Source organism: Schistocerca nitens, chromosome 1 (genome assembly GCF_023898315.1).
Source record: "Schistocerca nitens isolate TAMUIC-IGC-003100 chromosome 1, iqSchNite1.1, whole genome shotgun sequence".
NCBI lineage: Eukaryota > Metazoa > Arthropoda > Insecta > Orthoptera > Acrididae > Schistocerca > Schistocerca nitens.
In genome coordinates, this window is record NC_064614.1 from 338,535,553 (window position 1) to 338,555,441 (window position 19,889).

The 19,889-nt window shown below is 41.5% G+C and overlaps 1 long non-coding RNA gene across 1 annotated transcript; it reads left to right on the plus strand.

The window, feature by feature from the left end:
• The first annotated feature begins 3,126 nt into the window (after positions 1-3,126).
• LOC126248602 (uncharacterized) lies at positions 3,127-16,783 on the plus strand. Its single transcript, XR_007545512.1, has 3 exons — positions 3,127-3,416; positions 10,795-10,889; positions 15,325-16,783. It is a non-coding gene; the product is annotated as an uncharacterized LOC126248602 (long non-coding RNA).
• Positions 16,784-19,889: the final 3,106 nt, after the last annotated feature.

Consider the following 19,889-nt stretch of genomic DNA (forward strand, 5'->3'; position numbering starts at 1 on the left):
CAACCGACAGTGTGTGGCTTATGTCTACCACCATTGCTAGGGGCATCTCGCGAAGTGGGTGGCTAAAAGAACTGTGTTTTCTAAACTGGCTTTGCACTGGTCAAGAGACCATTGCAAGTCTTTCATCCATGGCAGTGATTGTAGTACTTAGGTATCTTTACCTGCCAGTGCTGCCATCATAGGTGCTTGCATCTTGCCTGCCTGGTAAGAGCCGACGATAGAAGTTTAAGACTGCTAGGAACCTCCTTAGCTGATGACAGTCCATCAGGCAAGATATGTCCTGTATGACATTAACATTGTCTTTCATAGGATGGATGCCAGTCACTGAAGCCAAAGACACTGTGTGACTGAGAAATGTTACATGTTTCTGTCATGGATTACATTTTGTCTTGTTGACAGCTCTGCAATACTTGCTGATCTGTTCAAAATACCTTCTTGACTATCAAAACATCATCAAGATCTGCAAAACAGCAGTCTAGTCCCTGCAGTATGTCATCTATGAAATGCTGCAACTCTGTGCAGCGTTTTTTAGCCCAAATGGCATTTGTAAGTATTTGATTGAACTGAATAGGGTTTGTACTGATGTCTTCAGCACTTGGATATTTGATTATAAGCCTTTTTTTTTGCAATCAATGATACTGAAAATCATGGCCCCTGGAAGCACATCAGTAAAACATGTAACATTCAGCACTGGATACCAGTCGAGAATTGTGCACGTATTCAATCTGAGGTGATCTCACCAAGGCCTCCGAGTGCCATCTTTCTTCATAACAAGATGCAGTGGTGATGTCCATAAGCTATTTGACCTGTGCAAAATCCCTGCACACAGCATATTGTCAAATTCTGCTTTTGCCATGCCAAAATAGCCACACACTAACCTTCTTGGCTGCTGCAATATAGGTAGACCTGCTACAGTGTTAACATGGTGGACTGTGTTATGCACAGCACTTTTTACTCAACTCTCACTACTGTGGTTCTCATCTTGTATCTCCGAATTCAGACTTGAGGCCATTACACTCACAGCCATCTCTCCCAATTAACCTCTCACGACCTATCCATCCATCTTAATTTGCCCTGCACTGAGGTCTACCTGGAGCTGCTGGTGGCTGATGAAGTCTGCACCCAATATGAGTTCCACTACATCCACTAGCACAAACTTCCATTGGCATTTTTTACTTAACTGGAGATAAACTTCTATCTCACTCTCTCTTTATGATGAATTGCCGATTGCCTTGAGGTGGGCAAGATTAGTTGGCGTTGCTCTCTTTTCCTTAGGGGCTGGCAATGTGCTAACATCTGATCAGGTATCAAGAAGAAAGCAATGGCCCATCATACAATCCCTCACATACAACCTACGTGGCTACATTAGCAAATTGGATTGGTTACTCACATGCCTGGTGGCGACAGTGTCCACAAATCTCATTGTCGTGATTTTGTTTTCTCCTGTGACCCACTGTGCCTATTGCTAGCTGCTGACTTCATTTGTGTAGGTAGATGGGGATTACAGTTTTAGACAAAAAAAATTTATCGCTGGCTGGCTGCCACAGAGGCTAAGACTTAGTCATTCACCTAAGGTGGCCAATGAAGTCGATTGCCCCACAGAATTCGAAGTACGACAATATACACAATCTGGCAACATCATGGAACACAGTAGTGTCTGGAGGAAGTGCTGTAATTTCCTCGAGAGGCTACAAGGCTGCAACTGCTCACGGTCTATTGGTAAACATCACACAATGTAGCCACGAAGTCATAAGATTGAATCTACTCCACTCCCCCCCCCCCTTTTTTTTTAATCGGACTTTAGTTGTCTGCGAAAGTAGATAGTCTGATGGAGCTCAAAATGATTCCCTTCGTTTTCTAGCCTACGTGTAATATCAGAAATATCAACAATTCCACCACACAGGTCGCAGCTGTTATAACATCCACTATATATATATATATATATATATATATATATATATATATATATATATATATATATATATATTATTATGAGTGGAATATGAACGTGTGGATAATATTCATTCAATTATGTAATTATTTCTTAAAAAGATGATAATTATGTAAAACAGAGACAATATTTGTCTCGCATTCTTTGTTAATCTATGTCATTCTTTTCTTTTGTTTTGTACCCTTTTGTCGTCTTCTTCTGATGTGCATCGCTGACGCAAGATGCGAATCGATTTGAGGTCTGTTAAATGAAAAACATTTAATGTAAAATTATTGTACTTTTATGTTCATTTGCTGGTAAAAACAAATAGAGCCAAATGCGTTAAAACTATTTATGATTAATTATTGAAAATTCTTTTCCTTCTTTAATTATAATTTTGTATTAATTGTTTTATCATAGCTGCAAGAAGCGCAGCCATTGTTAGTTGCAATTATATAGCAACTTCGTCTGTACTTCTAGTTGAAAATAGCATGGGTTTGTGTTAAACTAATTTTCAAAACAATTTAATAATTTTTTTACTGGTGGCATCAATTTAAATGATTTAAATGATTTATTGGGAAAAGGAAAATCTTATTACAGAGGCAAATTTAAATTACTTGAAACTTCAAACTTTCAGTATTCCAATGTGTAAGAAATAAATGTGCACCGGTGGTACTGAACTCTATTTATAAAAGAAAAAATTAATCGTACCAGACTGCATTTTCTAAGAACAGTGCTGATGGTATTTATTGTTGAACAAGATTTCATTGCTGATTTATGTGGCCAAAATTAAACTACGCACGAATCACAGAGAAAAATATTTCTGGTAGCATACGTCAGTGTTGTGTGCGGGTGGTATTCTGTGGTTCCTTTTCATGATCAATTTGCTGAGAATAATTAAATCCATCGAAGACAAAAAAATTATAAAGCTCTGATGTACGATCTGTAATTTTAGTGATATGAACACAGCTTACGGTCAACATTATTACACTACGTCAGGTGGAATTCTTGTGCAATTTGAACAAAATAATTATTCGGGAGAAGTTGTAGTTTGAATAATGCATTATACATGTGTATAATACTGTCAGTGTCATTTACAAAATCAAATCAATGCAACTGCTTTAAAAAAAAAAAAAAAAAAAAAAAAAAAAAAAAAAAAAAAAAACACACACGCACACACATAGAGAATCGTATCATCCATATTCATAGCACTTGTCGATGTTGATGATACACAAAAACCGCCACACTGGCGCCCAAACAGGGACCACCAATGCACATTTGTTCATTTAAATAAAATAATAACATAAAAATTTTGTAATTTATTACAGGTATAAATTGCCACAACAACTTATTAATTATTTGTATGTATTGTCTTTTCACGAACATTGACACCTGTCCACCGAGTTGCTGATACTACTAATACTAAGAGCTGGTGCGACAGACGAATCAAATAGAGCACCACTGACCACTTCAGAGGAGTACAAAGGTAGGAACAGGGATCCATCTTTGCTATATTATATAAACATTCGTTGCATTCAACTTAGATGCAACACCAGCAGCCATAAGTAGTACAGATCCAATAAACCGGCTGCGAGAAAGTTACTACTAAATGTTAAAAATTTGAAAATGATTCTCTACACAGATCTAAAGAGTTTTCAGTGTTGATATGGTCTTTGAATGTGTGTGTGTGTGTGTGTGTGTGTGTGTGTGTGTGTGTGTGTGTGTGTGTGGGCGCGCGCGCGCGTGTGAGTGTATACCCGTCCTTTTTCCCCCTAAGGTAAGTCTTTCCGCTCCCGGGATTGGAATGACTCCTTACCCTCTCCCTTAAAATCCACATCCTTTCGTCTTTCCCTCTCCTTCCCTCTTTCCTGACGAAGCAACCGTTGGTTGCGAAAGCTAGAATTTTGTGTGTATGTTTGTGTGTCTATCGACCTGCCAGCGCTTTCGTTTGGTAAGTCACATCATCTTTGTTTTTATATATAATAGAGGGAAACATTCCACGGAGGAAAAATATATCTAAAAACAAAGATGATATGACTTACCATACGAAAGCGCTGGCAGGTCGATAGACACACAAACAAACACAATCATACACACAAAATTCTAGCTTTCGCAACCAACGGTTGCTTCATCAGGAAAGAGGGAAGGAGAGCGCTTTCGTATGGTAAGTCACATCATCTTTGTTTTTATGTATGTGTTAGTTATAAGATTATTTTGTGTTGATGTATATGTGTCAGTGATATATATAGACTTGTTGTGTTATATTGTGTATAAAATGGTTAGGCCCAGGAAACTGGTTAAACCTAGTGATGATACGGAGGCAGAAATGGTATCAGATCCTCCAGTAGAACAACAAGCTATACCGTTACAGGATATGTTAACAGCATTATTCGAAAAATTTACTACCCAGCAGAGGGAAGAAAGGGCTAAGAGAGAGAGAGAGGAACTAGAAATTAAAGACCAAGAAAGGGAAAGTAAATTAGTTGAAAATATCAACAACATATATCTTAAAAGAGATGAGGAAATTGTCCGCCAGAACTTTAAACGAACGGGACAGTGCAATTACTAATCATGTGAAACAAGAGATCGATGCAGTGAAATCCATGATCGAACCATTAGTGAAAATTCCAGTTGAGGTTAGCAGCCTTCAAACTGCTGTGGGTAAACTTGAAAATAGATTCAAAGCTCTAGCCACAGCTGTCGAAACATTGCAGGAAGATATTCCTTCCGAAATTCATAGGCAAGTCAAAACCGAGATAGCCAGAGCGATGTATCCTGAAAACCATAACCCACAAAATCTGTCAGTATGCAGCAATAACCACACTGATGCTGACAGGCAAACGTACACAGAACATTCTACACCGAATCTTCTTGTACCACAAAGAAAACCAGACTTTGGTAATCAAATGATTTTGCCGCAGCAATGCGTGACAAAAAGAAACAATCATGATAACGAAGCAGAGTGTACTTCTAAAAAGGTAAATGCGACACCTGCAAATTGAAATATGCTCACTATTTTTTATTTACTTAAATTTGGCATATTTCGTGACAGTACCTTTTCTGTGAAATGGTTACTAGATGATATTTGTCTTGGCTTCAGTTGTCTAGTGGAAATATGATTCCACAATGCATCTTTGTCGGCTGCAGAAATGACCTGGTTCAATGCGTTTGCCTCATTTTTGGTGCTTCAAATACCATTTCTTCGAATGTGGTTTCTTCTTAAAGTTTATATAAAAAAATAGTAACATAATTCATTTTTCTTTTGTTCACTTCCAAATTATTATGACGGCGAACTGCACATTGTTCTACCGTCAACACACACCAAGAGTTAACTGCCGAGAGCCGACTGACTGCTGCTGCTGCTTTCATCTGCTACTTTCCCCTCTTTGGGGAAGTGTGAGGGGGAGTTTGTAGCCTTTTGGCTTTTACTCCCCTGTGTACATGTGTGTGTGATTTTTCTATATATTTTTGGTGTCTGTGATATGTGATGAATTGTTGTGAATGTGTCTGGTACTTGCCTGAGGTAGGCGAGATGATTGGTGTTATATGGGAAGGAACTGGACTAGGGATTGGGTATTGGGATTTTCTCTTCAACTTAATCGTCGAAGATCGTCATAGGGCGCTTGTGCTTATCGCGGGACATGTCATACCAACCTAGGGAGTGGATGAGTGCATTTCCGGATCTGGAGGAACCTTCATAGAAGGCCCTTGCCAGATCCTGGAAACGCTCTCTCAGGAGTGGGATTTCGGCTGTGGCGTGCAGGTCGTCTGTGGGGAATCCAAGAGGTAGATGCAGTGCCCTTCTGAGGGCGCGGTTCTGCAGCCTCTGGAGTTTGTCCAGGTGCTGCTTTGCCGCGTATCCCCAGACAGGGCACGCATACTCCATTACCGGCTGGATCAGGGCCTGGTATACATTTACTGCTACTGGGCAGGGAAGGTTGTGTTCAGGATAGGGTATAGGATGGACATTCTGGCGCAGACCATTCTGTGGACCCCGTCTATGTGGGGTTTCCACGTAAGACGAGAGTCCAAGGTTACGCCAAGGTACTTGGCGGTTCTGCGCCAGGGGAGTTGGGTTCCATTTAGGTGGAGGTGGAGGGGGGGACGTTGAGGAGGTTCGCGCCTTCCGAGCCTTCGGGTAATCAGCATTGCCTGTGTCTTTTCAGAATTGATGGTGATGCGCCAGCGACGGGCCCAGGTTTCTGTGTTGTCTAAAACCCTTTGTAGCCTACGAATGATCAGGTCCTTGTTCGCATTTCTTGTGTAGAAGGCTGTGTCGTCCGCATACTGCGCGGTCTGCACCAGGGGGGCCATTGGAGTGTCCGCAGTGTGCAAACTGTACAATACGGGCCCCAGGACCGATCCCTGTGGCACCCCGGCACGAATACGCCTTCTGGTGGAGGTGGCAGTTTCTACTTTGACAGAGAAAGTCCTATTCGTGAGGTAGCTCTTGATCAGCTGAACTATGCTCCCAGGAAACCCTTGTGTGTACAACTTGTAGAGTAGTCCTCTATGCCATACTGAATCAAAGGCTTTGGCTACATCTAGTAGCACTATCCCGCAGTACCCTCTGTGGTTGAAGCCCTCTGTGGCTGCTTCAACCATTCTCATGACCTGTTGTGGGGCAGAGTGGTTCTGCCGGAATCCAAATTGGAAATCCGGCAGAATTTGCTCTCTGGTAATATGTTCTTGTATGGGTCTTAGCAGGAGGCGCTCATAGATCTTGCTGAGAGTTGGCAAGAGGCTAATTGGCCTGTAGTGCTGCGGGAATAGAGGGTCTTTCCCTGGTTTGTGTATCGCGACCACTTCCGCATGTTTCCAGCAAGCTGGGAACTCGTGGGAACGAGTAATCTCGTCGAGGACGTTCGCGAGGTGTGTGATCGCTGTGGGTGGGAGCTTTTTGACTAACTGGTTTGTGACACTATCGTGCCCTGGCGCCTTTTTTGTAGGGAGGGACCCGATTACTCTTGCCATGTCCTTGGGGGCAAAAAGTATGGGTTCGTCCTCTGGGTCCTCCTCAGCATTGAGGAAGACAGCCAGTTGACGACTGACTACCTCTTCATGCTCTTCATCCTGGGGTTCTGCCGTTTGAAACTGCTTCTTGAAGGAGTCGGCGAGGGCGTTGGCCTTCCCAGCATGGCTGTAGACCAGTCCTCGCTCGCCGTGCAGTGGCGGCATCCTAGCGCATCTTTTTGTGAATTGTTTGGTTGCTTGCCATAGTGTATTGATCGTCTACTTTGAGAGCTGTGAGGCGGTTTTGCCATTGCTGGTTTCTGTGCTCATTGAGCGCTACCTTCAGTTCTCTCTGTAGACGATTGAGCAGCCTCCTGGTGGCCTGATTTCTGGTGATCTTCCACTCTTTTGCCACTCTGTTCTTGTGTCGGATTTGAGCTAGCAAGTGTTCCGGGAGCTGTATTTGCGGTGGAGGGCCATCCCTTTGTGGTGGGGTGGCCTCTTCCGCTGCCTGCAAGATGGTGCCTGTCAAGTCTAGTAGCGCTTGTTCTACTGTTTTGGCAGTAGGTGGCGGAGCGCGAACAATATCAGAGGCGACAGTTTCTTGGTATCGCTCCCAGTCTGTGCGTTTGTAAGACGTCTGGTACCGTGGGAGTGCTACCCATTCTCCCACATCGACTTCTAGAATCACTGGGTTGTGGTCGGAGGACATTGTGTTGATTGTCCTTGCGGTCACAAATCCTGCGATCCTCCTAGTGAGAGCTATGTCTAACACATCGGGCCTGCTTCCGTTTTTCGGAAAATGTGTGGGCTCGACTGGACCCCATGTTTCGAAGTGGTGGGTGCGCGCTAGTTGTTGCAGTTTGGCGCCTGCTCTGGAGGTTACTCTAGAATTCCAGTCAGGGTGTTTGGCATTGAAGTCTCCCCCTATTACGAGTTTGTCTTCAATTTGCCCTAGAGCAGCTATGTCTCCCTCATCTATCTGGTCATGTGGGGGTCGGTAGACTGCAACAATTGTTAGGGGTCCAGTGGCAGTGGTTACTTCCACCGCCACTGCTTCGATTTTATTGGTAGCTGGTAAGAATACCTGGTGGTGGGGGATCCCTCTTTTTATGTATATGGCCACTCCTCCGCCTTGGGTTGGCCTGTCTTTGCGATAGCTAACATAGTTGGGGACTGTCGCTTTTATTCCCGGTTTTAGGTGGGTTTCCCCCATCATGCTTATGTCGATGGAGAACTCCTTCATGAGTTCTCTGAACTCGACCTCTTGATTAATAATGCCGTCTGCGTTAAAGACGCACATTGTCAGGCTTTGGATGTTTGGTCGTCTATTCATGATGGGGTTTTGATACTACTGAGGAAGTCGCAGAGGGGAGCGACTGCTGGACTGTTGCCTGAAGGGCAGCGAGGATCTGTGTGTTCTGCTTCTGGGCTTCCCTGAATTCCTTCATCATTTCCATGACGAGGTTCATGGTCTGCACCATTACACCTAACAACTGATCTATGGGGGGGGGGGGGGGGGAGTGTGTCTGGGGTTCCCTAGGGCTTTCTCTGTCATGGTGGACCTGGTCGTTGTTGCTGTGTATTTCCCGGTGGTGTTCTTGCGATAGTGTCTGGTGTTGTGGTGGTTGGGCAATGCTTTCATGGTTCCTCGAGGGAGAAACCACTTCCGCATATGTTGCCCTTGGTGTGTCTGGCCTTGGTTTTACCCAGGCCTTGTCTGTGTGTGTTGTCATGTTTTGGTTTCTTGTGTGTCTGGATGGGTTTGTGGTGTTTTCTTTTCGTGTGTGGGGGGCGGCCTTTGCGCCCTTTGCTTGCTGTGTGTGTCTTTTATGGACCTCACAACCTTGGTAACCCACTGTGTGGTTTTTGCCACACAGCGCGCACCTTATTTGCGGGTCCGTGTGTTTTATGTTGCAAGTTCTTGTGTCATGGGCCTCGGCGCATTTTCTGCACCTCACTGCCATGGAGCAGTGTGCCGCAATGTGGTTGAGGCCCTGACATCTGAAGCACTGCACCGTCTTGTTTTTGCGGCGCAGTGGTTCAGTGGTCACAAGGACCGCCAGGATCATCTTAATGTCCCTTTTGTTTTGTGGGACGTCCGGCAGTGTGACCTGATACAGGGGCCATTTGCTCCGTATGTTTCCCATCTGTTGGACCGCCTTGACGACGTACCCCTGGGCAGTCAGGTCTGTTTTGATCGCCTGGGGGGCCACTTGTCTTGGTAGGTCTCTGATGACTATGTTTTTATTACGTGTTTTTGTTGTAGGGAAAGTGTAGTGGGGTATGTTTTTGCTGTTGAGAAGTGTTTTTATTGTGGTGTAGTGCTCGAGTGTGAGTAATGTTATTTTTATTTTGTCACCACCAGCAGGTTTTGCCTTAAAATTGCCTCCCCCGATTATTGTTTTTAACATTTCGAAGAGTTCCTCGTAATTCTGAGTGAACTCCGCGACGATCGGAGGGAGGTGGTGGGTGACCTGATTTTGTGTTTGTGTTGTTGTGTCTTGTGGTGTCTCTGGCTCATCGGCCACCGCCTGGAACCTGTTCGGGGTGGGTTCCACTCCCCGGGCCGGCGGGAGCCTCGGCTGGCGAAAGGTTTTCCTCGCCAGCACGAAACCATCCGAATCCTGCCCGGTTATGCGGTTCCCTTCCAGTGCCGGTGTTTCCTGGTCCCCTCCTAGGACGACGACAGGTGCTGTCGGGGGTGCAGGCTCCTCAGAGGGTGTGGAGGTGGTTGGGATGGGGGTGGTGGAGTGCTTTTTCCCTTTGGAGTGCTTCTCCTTCTTGTCCTTCCTTACACGCCGTTGCTTGGATGTGGTGGACTTGAGTGGGGGGGATTTGAGGAACTGGGATCGGGTAGGGGGTTGGGTGGCAGTTGCGGGTTTGGGAAGGATTTTAGTCGGTTGATTGGGCTTCTGCTTGCCATTTAGGTTGCGGATATGTTCAGCAAGGAGGCCACAGCCGTTGGCAAGCAGGAGAGGGGGGAGGAGAGGAGAGGGAGGGGCAGGATCGCAAATACTGATGATGTATTTGTTTGTTTGCATTTAGTGTATTTTTGCCATGTCGGTAGCGGAAAGGGGGCTTGCTGCCAGGTTATTGTCAGTTGCAACTTTTGTTGTCACCGTTGGGTTTTCTGGTGCATTGCTGACCCTACTATGACGATGGCAGACGCGGAATTCTGAACGGGGGCGGCGGAAAACATTTCTGTGGTTCCGCGGCCCGCTTCCAGGTCCTGGCCTACTTTTTCCCTGTTCTTGGGGGGGACAGAGACTGACTCTGCGGCAGCTGAGGTGCTCGAGACGGCCGGCCGCGCGGCCCGTGGCAACAAAACAAGAAAGAGCGCCTCGTGTCGTCGGCAGAAAGAGACCGCCGCGGCCCCAAGGCGCCACCCAAGCTCAGCATACCACAACGACGAGAAGACACAACAACTCTGCCAGGCGACGCCATGCAAAAATTTTTTTCCCAGTGCCGTCCGTGCTAAGACCTCGGCGCAAGTGCCCATCAATGTTTTAATAAAAACAGAGCCGGAGATTTTTACTCCCGTGCAAGCGGGGGCCTATGGCTGACAGTACGCGAGTGAGAGGAGCGATGCTCAACCCTCGACTGCTACTCAGCGAGTGCCGACTGACTACCAGGGGGGTGAAACTCATATAGGGATTTCCGGTAACACGACGTTGGTTTGGTCCCAGGCCACTTGGAGCGCTGCAAGTTTGGCAATTTATAGTCTCGTGTTCCTATTGGATGACACAGTCTTCCATAATTGTTTTGCTATCGTAGCAACGTGATCGTGATTTTTCGTTTAAATTGCAGTGTAAGTATGTTGCTATTATTCTGCTTAATTTTTGGATGCATTCGTAATATTTGATGGTGTGATGATTCAGTATTTACTTTTTTACTTTTGTTTCATATAGAACACGAGGTTGTATCATCACATTAAGTTCTGTGGACTCTTGTATATTTGTTCCTGCAAAGAAATACAGTTTCCGTTGCTCAGTTTACTTAAAGGGTAAGTATATTTCTTATTTCTGTTCATATTTCCTTGTATTTCATAGAGAATCCCATGCTAGCAGCTTTTGACATAGTTGGTATTCAACTTTCCGAATTCTGTAATGGAATATAATTCTGGCTTTGATTTATGTTCCTTTTTGCCACGAAGTACTCTTAGTGACATAATAAGTACCATTTATTGTGCCGTTTACTACATACCACATATTGGACGTGTTACAATTGATTCGTAATGCCTCGAGTGTGTTCTATTTCCCGTTTTCGACAGTAAATATTCTGTACAGTACATAACACTCTATCCAGGTAAAAAGTGTTTGTTGCTGTTGAGGTACGTTTACACTGGGATACATGTATCGCGACATGTATGAGCGACATGTCAATTTGACATGTCGCGATACATCACCTCATACAAATATTCACGGAACTTGTATGCGGACCCTCGAGCTCATACATGTCACGTATACATTTTGTATATCGCTTTTTGGCCATATACGCGACATGTATGAGCGACATTTGAAGAACTCGCGCATGCGCAGAACTATAATTTCCTGTCGTCTTGGCGCCTGCCGCTTATTTTGACGATTAGCGCATGCGTAGTACCAGGCTCTTTGGCGGCTGTTTGAGTTTTGGAGGTGCCGACTGTCCTTTGTTGTGTAGGTATTTGTATATTGTGTCGTGTGTTGTGTAATACTTTAAAATTTGCCATGACTCCTTGGTCAAAACAAAATACACTGCATTTTATAGAGGCAGTGCGCAAGCATCCCTGTATATGGGATGTGAAACTAGGAGACTATAGGAACACTCAGAACAGGTACGACGAGTGGGAGGAAATTGCTAAGGCATTTAACGTGTCAAGGAAGGAATGTGAGGACAAGTGGCATAATTTAAAAAGCCAATATAGTCGCAAGTTAGCGAAAAGGAAGAGCAGCAAAGGAACTGGAAGTGCTACAAGCAATGTGTACCACTCTACATGGTATGCTTTTGAAAGTATGCAGTTCATAAGAGACAATTACAAACCACTCTCTCATAGGAGCACACATGAAGTAGCACCAGTAAGTAAATTTGTTATATTATTTTATTAATCATATATGTGGCAACATTTTTTCGTTCTAATGCTTTGTATAATGTGAATATGAGAAATATGATTCTCCATACTGCTATGGTTTGAAGTCCTGAATACTGCAGAAGAACAGAGCACATTCCTTTATTTCACCATTTAACAATGATGTGGAACTTATTTTCCATACTGCCATGGGATGGAGCCCTGAATACTGCAGAAGTAATCAGCTTATTCTCTTCTGTTGTCATTCAGCAATGAAGTTCCTCAGCCAGTTCTAGGCAGTGGCTCCAGCACAGTAGGGGTGTCCCTCCAGGACCCGGGTATTACGTTGCAAGCATCTCCCTCTCTGTCGTATGTTCCTGCTGGACAATACCTTTGAGATTTTCTGTTTTGAAGAAAATTATGTAAATAAACACAGGCTAGTGCCACCACTGTAGCCTTTTCCGGACTGGAAAGCATTTGCTTCCTCAGCACTCTGTAAACAGCACTTATAATCCCAAATACATTTTCTATTACTCTTTTTGCTCTGCATGCTCTATAGTTAAAAATATGTTGCCAACTATTTTTTTCATGCAGACCTGGAAATCGTTTCACAATATTTTCCTCTAGGCCAAAGGCTTCGTCAGCGACGAAAACATATGGATCAGGCTTGCTCCTACCAGGAAGAGGAGTTGATGGTGGTATATTTAGAGTTTTGGTTTCTAACATTTTGTAAAATGTGGTGTCTTTAAGGACACCACCATCTGAAATCCTCCCCTGTGTGCCAACATCAGTGTAAATTATTCGATAACTAGCATCAGCAATTGCTAGCCAAACAACGCTGAAGCGCTCTTTATAATTAAAATAAACTGTTCCACTCGTGGGTGGTGCCACAATGTCAATGTGCCTCCCATCTATAGCTCCCAAACACCAGGGGAAATTCCATTTTTCTTCATATTCTTTGGCAATTTTCAGCCATTGCTCTTAAGTAGCAGGAAGCTGGAAAGAAAATTGTTACTTTTTTAATTTAATTTACGCATGGACACTCGAAAAATTCTCAATACATTAAGATACTTTGATTATAATGTATGTATAACATATAACTGACTTTGCCTTAGAAATGTGTTATGTATTTTAAAGGTCATGGAAGCCCCAGCCACAGAAGGAGATGGTGTATGAGAAGGAAGCATTAGTTTCCCTTTCGATGTAACAGAAATGGAGGAGGTGACATTTTCCACGCCCCCACAAGACATTGTGGAAGTGGAAACTACTCCAGTCATCTCTGTGCCTCCACATGAAAGTGGATCTGCAACCGTGTCACCCTGTACCACTCCAAGTCAGAGTGGAACTGGTAGATCAAGTGCACTGAAGAGAACCAGGAGAAACCTGGATGAAGACCGAGAAGGTCTTTTACAGACCAGAAAAGTTGACAACAATTTAGCAGGCAGAAAAAGGGACCAGTTTACCCACTTGGGTGACTTGGTCGCCAATAAGCTCAGATTTCTTTATGAAAATGGCCATACTAGAATTATGGCAAGACTTGAGGACGGAATACACAGATGTTTGCAGGAGGCAAACGATGAACTAATAGATGCAAATGCAACATAATTTATGGATTCTTTAAAAACATGTATAAATGTTGAAATATGCATGTCATGTGCTGTCAAGTACTACTTAATAAAAAACTAAATACAAATTAAAGTTGTTGGATATCTTTACAGTGCAGAAAGTGTCCTCAGAAATTGTGATATTGTATTACTGAGTGAAGCATGTCAGTCGTTCCAAAGAACTAAAAGCTAACCAATTTCAGCAAAATTTGAGAAATTTATGGTGCAAAATGTACTTGCCGTTAAAATTTTAGTTCCTATTCCAGCAGCCTCACGTGGTTATGTTGGCAACATCAACGACGCAGTAGAAAATTTGTGCTGCTGTTCCTGGTTGACAGTTACTTGTATGCATCCTCGTCTGCTCGTTAAAAGTAATTGCCCTCGTAAAACGAAGATTTCATGACAAAACATTTGCACTGTCGCGTGATTGCTAATGCCAACATCTCACACACGGTTGTCGGCATTAGCATCCGTTGTCAACATTATCACGCGAGGCCGCCGCGATAATAGCAAAAAATTGATATACGTGCCAGATGCATGAAAAAAATATATAATGTATTACATACTATGATATATATAAAACCTTTGCCTTCACTTCTTGGGATAAAACTTGCACAATGGCCTCGCAAACACGAAGAATAATGTTGCATATGGCACTTTTTGATATTCTATGCAGATACCTTAACGTCGAAAAGGAATCCCCAGTGGCCAAAAAACGGAGTGCTACTGCCAACTGATCCTCTGGTGGAATCGCTTCCCGAAAGTTTGTGTTGGTTTTGGACACAAGAGGAGCTACAAGAGATAACAAAACGTGGAAATCCTCCATACTCATATAATATAATTTCTAAAATATGCGCCATCCTCTAGCATTAATTCATGAACGAGCATTGCGTAAGTTCCGTGAGTAGCGCGTTTGCGAAGAAACTCTCTCTGCCACCATCTACGCTTCCTCCGCCTTTTCTTCCTATCATCTTCCAAAAGAGCAAGTGTACCAGCAAATAAAAATGTGAAATCTTCCAAATCGTCGTCGGAAGCCATCGCACAGTGATACAAGTAAACCAGTGTAAACGCACGCTCATACATGTATGAGGTTGATACTTGTCAACTCAAACAAGTCGCGATACATGTCGCAAAGTCGCATATACATGTATCTCATACATGTGCCGATACAAATCGCAGTGTAAACGTACCTTTGTATCGACAAAAGTTGTGTTCTCACATAATAAGACATTTGTTTGGAAGTCACACAAAGCAGGTCCTTCCAGCAGTTGGACATTTACACGTATTATTGTGGCAGTATCCAATGCAGTATAAATCTTCTCGCACTTTAATGCTCAACACAATGTAATACAGATTTACAGCTGTAACTGTTACTGATAATGTACAGTTGAATTTGGTATCTACCATGGTATCTAGATGCTGAAATATACTGAAATGGTACAATAAGCAGTGTTTCTACTGCCTGATAGCACTGTTTAACGAAGTAGTGTTGAATATAGAATATAATGCAACTATGCTCACGCAGTTATATATAGAGTGATGTGCATATCCGTAGTAAAAATGAGAATTTGTTTCGTTTTTTCACTCTTCTGTAGCAATACCACATCAGATTACGAGCCATGACAACAGTTATCAATACTTCAGTACAGGATAGCTGCATTTAGACATAAGCTAATATGATTTTTGATAGTGAAATTAATTTCACATTGAGTTTTCTTTAACATTAATCAATGTAAACCATACCTGATCTTTTTTCTCGTTCCTAATTTTTGGTTTGAATGACATTTCAGACACATGAGGCTGGATCATACAGGAAGAGAAGAATCCAGTTTGAGATTCAAATTGAAATACTCGTGCAAGTTTCCCGGATGCAGGAGTAGTTATTATGTAAAAACAAATTCCAAACACAAGAATAAACATTTCTATAAATTTCCAGCTGCATCAAAAAGTGAGACTTTAAAGAAGTGTAAATTGATCTGTAATATAGATGGTGTCAACTGTAGTTAATTATGTGTGTGAGGATCATTTTTAGGAAGCAGATTTTGTGAACTTTACCAGACACAGGCTAAATCCTGGTGTTATACCAAAACACATGGAATTGGTGTTGTATCGCCCTCACCCCACCCATCTGTGTTACACTGGTGGTGGTGGTGGTGGTGGCGGTTTCACCACATCGGGTGCAAATATAAGTGTGCACGAGACAGGTCACAATGCAAAATCTACAGTAATACAACGAAGCAGTCCCCCTTTACAGAGCACAGATGATGGTGAGTACAGCTTTTTATCCTCACCTGTTTATGATGTTGAAAGTAGTCCAGGTGTAATGGGATCTGACGTTTTTAAACGTGATTTAACTCCAAGAAAACACAAAATGTATAAACTGCATAGAATTACAGTTTCCAGAGTTTGTAAATTGAAAAAACAGCCACAGAATGAGAGGAATAAATTGAAAATTCTAAAAAGAGTTGTATGATGACAGGAAATTTCAGTTAATTGAAGAAGAGTTGAATGATGTGACTAAAACTTTTATTAATTGTCAGTTAAGAAATGCCAATATGCAGCCCACAGCAGTACGGTGGTCTATACAAGATAAGGCATTTGCTTTATCTATTTATAAGCGTAGTCCCCGGTGGTACAGATATTTGGCCACATACTTCTCCCTTCCATCTGTCAGGGTGCTCAAGGGAGTGCTTTCCCACATACCATTTGATACAGGACTTAATCCAGCTTTATTAAACTTTTTAGCAAGGGAAGTAAGTAATATGCATGAAAATGACAAGTATTGTGCTCTACTTTTTGATGAAATGTCTCTGGATGATGGTACGTACTATGATGCACACAAACAGCTAATTATGGGTATCAGGACTTGGGTCATTTAGGACGTTCACCTGTAGCTGCTAGTCAAGCATTGGTTTTTATGCTGAAAGGCATTCACAAAACTTTAAAACAAGTTCTAGCATATTACTTTACCGCAACCACTTTCCACTATACCCATTTGAAATCACTCATTGTTCACATCACAAGTGAACTACAGAATATTGGGTTCAAAGTGGTTTGTACTGTATGTGACCAGAATGCAACAAACCAAAAGGCCCTTAAGCAACTGTGTGAAGCGAATTTGTTGAAGCCCAGTATATTTCATTTTGTCGTCAACAATCAACCAATTGTTACCATTTATGATGTACCGCATCTGCTCAAAAACACTAGAAATGCTTTGATAGATAATAAAATTCAATTTGAACCTCACAAAGCAGCAAAGTTTGAGTACATCAGTACAGTGTTCTTTCTGGATTTTTATAAAAAAAAATAAAATAAAATAAAAAAAAAAAAAAAACGGTTCAAAACTCTACCCACATTAAAAGCACAAAACTTTAACTTTTCTGATTCCCATATCAAAATGAAGGTAAAAGTTGCTGCTGCACAAATGAGCCATACTGTTGCAGCTGCAATTGAAACATATGTTTCTACTCACACATTACCATCTGAAGCTATACACACAGCTGAGTTTGTGGAAAAAGTAGATAATCTCTTTGATTCACTCAACAGTAATGAGCAATATCCCAGGGATGGAAAACAATTTAGGTGTGCTTTATCAGAAAATTCGCCACATTCAGAAATGTGGTATAGCATATTGAGGGAAATAGGCAGCTGGCAAATAATAGATTTAAAAACGGGAAGAAACAAGACTAATATGTTTAGCTTCATAAAAGGTTGGCAGATTACATTACAGTCTATTATTTTCTTGTGTAAGACCTTGAAAGTGGTTGGCTTTAAGTACTTAAATTTAAAGGCGTTCAATCAAGATGCTTTAGAAAATGTCTTTTGTTGTATAAGACAACATGGTATTGCTAAACAAACCCAACTTGTTTTCAGTTTGTACAAGCTCTGAAGACTTGTGTTGTCAATCATATGACTTTGCCTTTCAAAGCCATGAGTGTAAGTAACTGTGAAAATTATGATTACATTCCCTTGAGCAGTTTGTGTCACTTTTTGGCAGCTAGTGCTAGCAGTGAACATTTAAGTGAATGTGAGATGAATGACACTGATACACCTGAGCAAATTTATTCTTACTCAGATGGTATCATCGAGTCTGTAGAAGATCAACAATCCTTAGCCTATGTAGCAGGCTATGTACTAAAAGCCATAGATGTACCAGATGATTGTGAAACATGTAATACCAGTCTCTACTCCTCTGTTGTGACTGAAAATCATTTGTTTACCTCATTTAAAGAGAATAGTGAGGAGCATTCTCATTTGAAATATGCAAGTGAAAGAGTCATGATTTTCCTAAGGGCACTCCATGATCAGCTGTATGAGTATCTAAATAGTCATGGTCACACAACAAGACTACATGATAATTAAAAAAAAAAAAACATTTGTTCTGTCTCATACAACAATTTGTAATAAACATGACATTGAAGAGAGACTTCTGAAGATAAGTATTCCATTTATAATATACAAGTATGTGAAAGAAAAGAAATTTACAAACAAGAGGAAATTGTGTATGCAACAACTTAAAAAGAAGTTCAAATCATGTTAAAAGACTTTGTATTTTGTTTATTATGTGTACAATGAGAGTAAGCTCCCTATACATATAAAAATGTTGTGTTAAAAGCAGCCGGCCGCGGTGGTCTCGCGGTTCTAGGCGCGCAGTCCGGAACCGTGCGACTGCTACGGTCGCAGGTTCGAATCCTGCCTCGGGCATGGATGTGTGTGATGTCCTTAGGTTAGTTAGGTTTAAGTAGTTCTAAGTTCTAGGGGACTGATGACCACAGCAGTTGAGTCCCATAGTGCTCAGAGCCATTTGAACCATTTTGTTAAAATCAGAGAATTACATGTTCTTGTATCAAAATCATGGCTTTGATTTGTTATGACAAAATCTGGTAATTCAGCAGGAACATAACTTAACACTTTCTAGATGTGATGATTGGATTCTAAAAGTATAATGAATAAAGTGCTGTCAAGGGAAATTTGTGTTAATTTTCAGTAGTGTACCAAACAAAGTTTTCAAAGAGGAAGTAAATAAATAAAAATGTTAAAAATAAATGTTGTACCAGCGTCTTCTTTCATTATTTAAACATGATGGGTGTTGCCAAAATAACAGCCAAGTTGGGGAAAAAAGAAAAAAAAAATGTTATGTGTTGCAGGTCATTTTCTTTGTATGTCTCATTGGCAAAAACATTTTGGCTATATTCATGGAGTGTCTACCTGCTTTGCTCCCAATTTGATTTTCAGTTGATGTAAAGTAGTATTTTGTGTGTTTCATAAATTTATTTGAACTGTGTAGAAGTTCAATTTCAGATGACTGAATATCCATAAATAACAATCAACAGAAAAAATAATAAATCGGATTTTGTAGACTTTACAGTACATCCTTGGTTTGTAGCACAGATTTTTTTGTAAATGACCTCTTGATTATCCATTAGCTGTGTAGTTATTTATTTGTGTAACCTACTATTCCACTTTCAATCACGTGAGTGGACATAACGTGCTTTAGGATATGTGGAAACGTAAAAATCATTTATATATGCATGCAATGTCAGCTGATTTTTTAGTCTGACATGTGCTAAAGCTCGTTTATTTCCACATGATAATGGCCACACAGCCAAAATCGCAATATTGAGTTTTACAAAAAAATTTCGCAGTCAAAAGGTGACGTCGTAATTTACGAAAATTTTCACAATGTAAACTGCAGCTACGAGTAGTTAATGTTTGTTTTTGAATGAGATTTCTTTCATACATTACTTTGCAAGATCTCAAAAATCTTTATTACTGCATTATGCAGCCCACATTCAAAGATTAAATGAAAAATATTGTCATCTAATTCGCGTATTTAGAAATAAACATAAGAGATTTTCGCGCCATATTTTTTCGTATTGAAGTTCACAGCCAGGCCACAAGTAGCGCTGGTGTCGTTCTGTGTTTCCGTATAGTAACGTGGGCTTTGCACTTCTACTATATTGGTGTTCTGTGCTGACTACAGTCAAAGACGACTCCAGCGTCAAAGACATTTTACACAACACACAAGCTTCCACTTGTAATCAGTCTCTTTGATATTCTTCGTCACATTTACTAATAGTAATCAATATGCTGTCACTCTCAAAAATATAAGTAAATTAACATAAGGTAAGGCAAATTACAATAAAAAAAATTCTGACAAAAATATAACAAAACATTTACAATTTGGTATCGACAAATCCGGTAGAAAATAACACATCTCCCAGATCCATTACAAAATGATAGCAGTTCAATGCAACTGACAACTAATGCATGAAGAGAGTCTCATCAAGCATCGGCAGTTTCAGATCTTCAATGAAGAAAGCAAAAGAAACGTACACCCTGTTGTATTTATCCG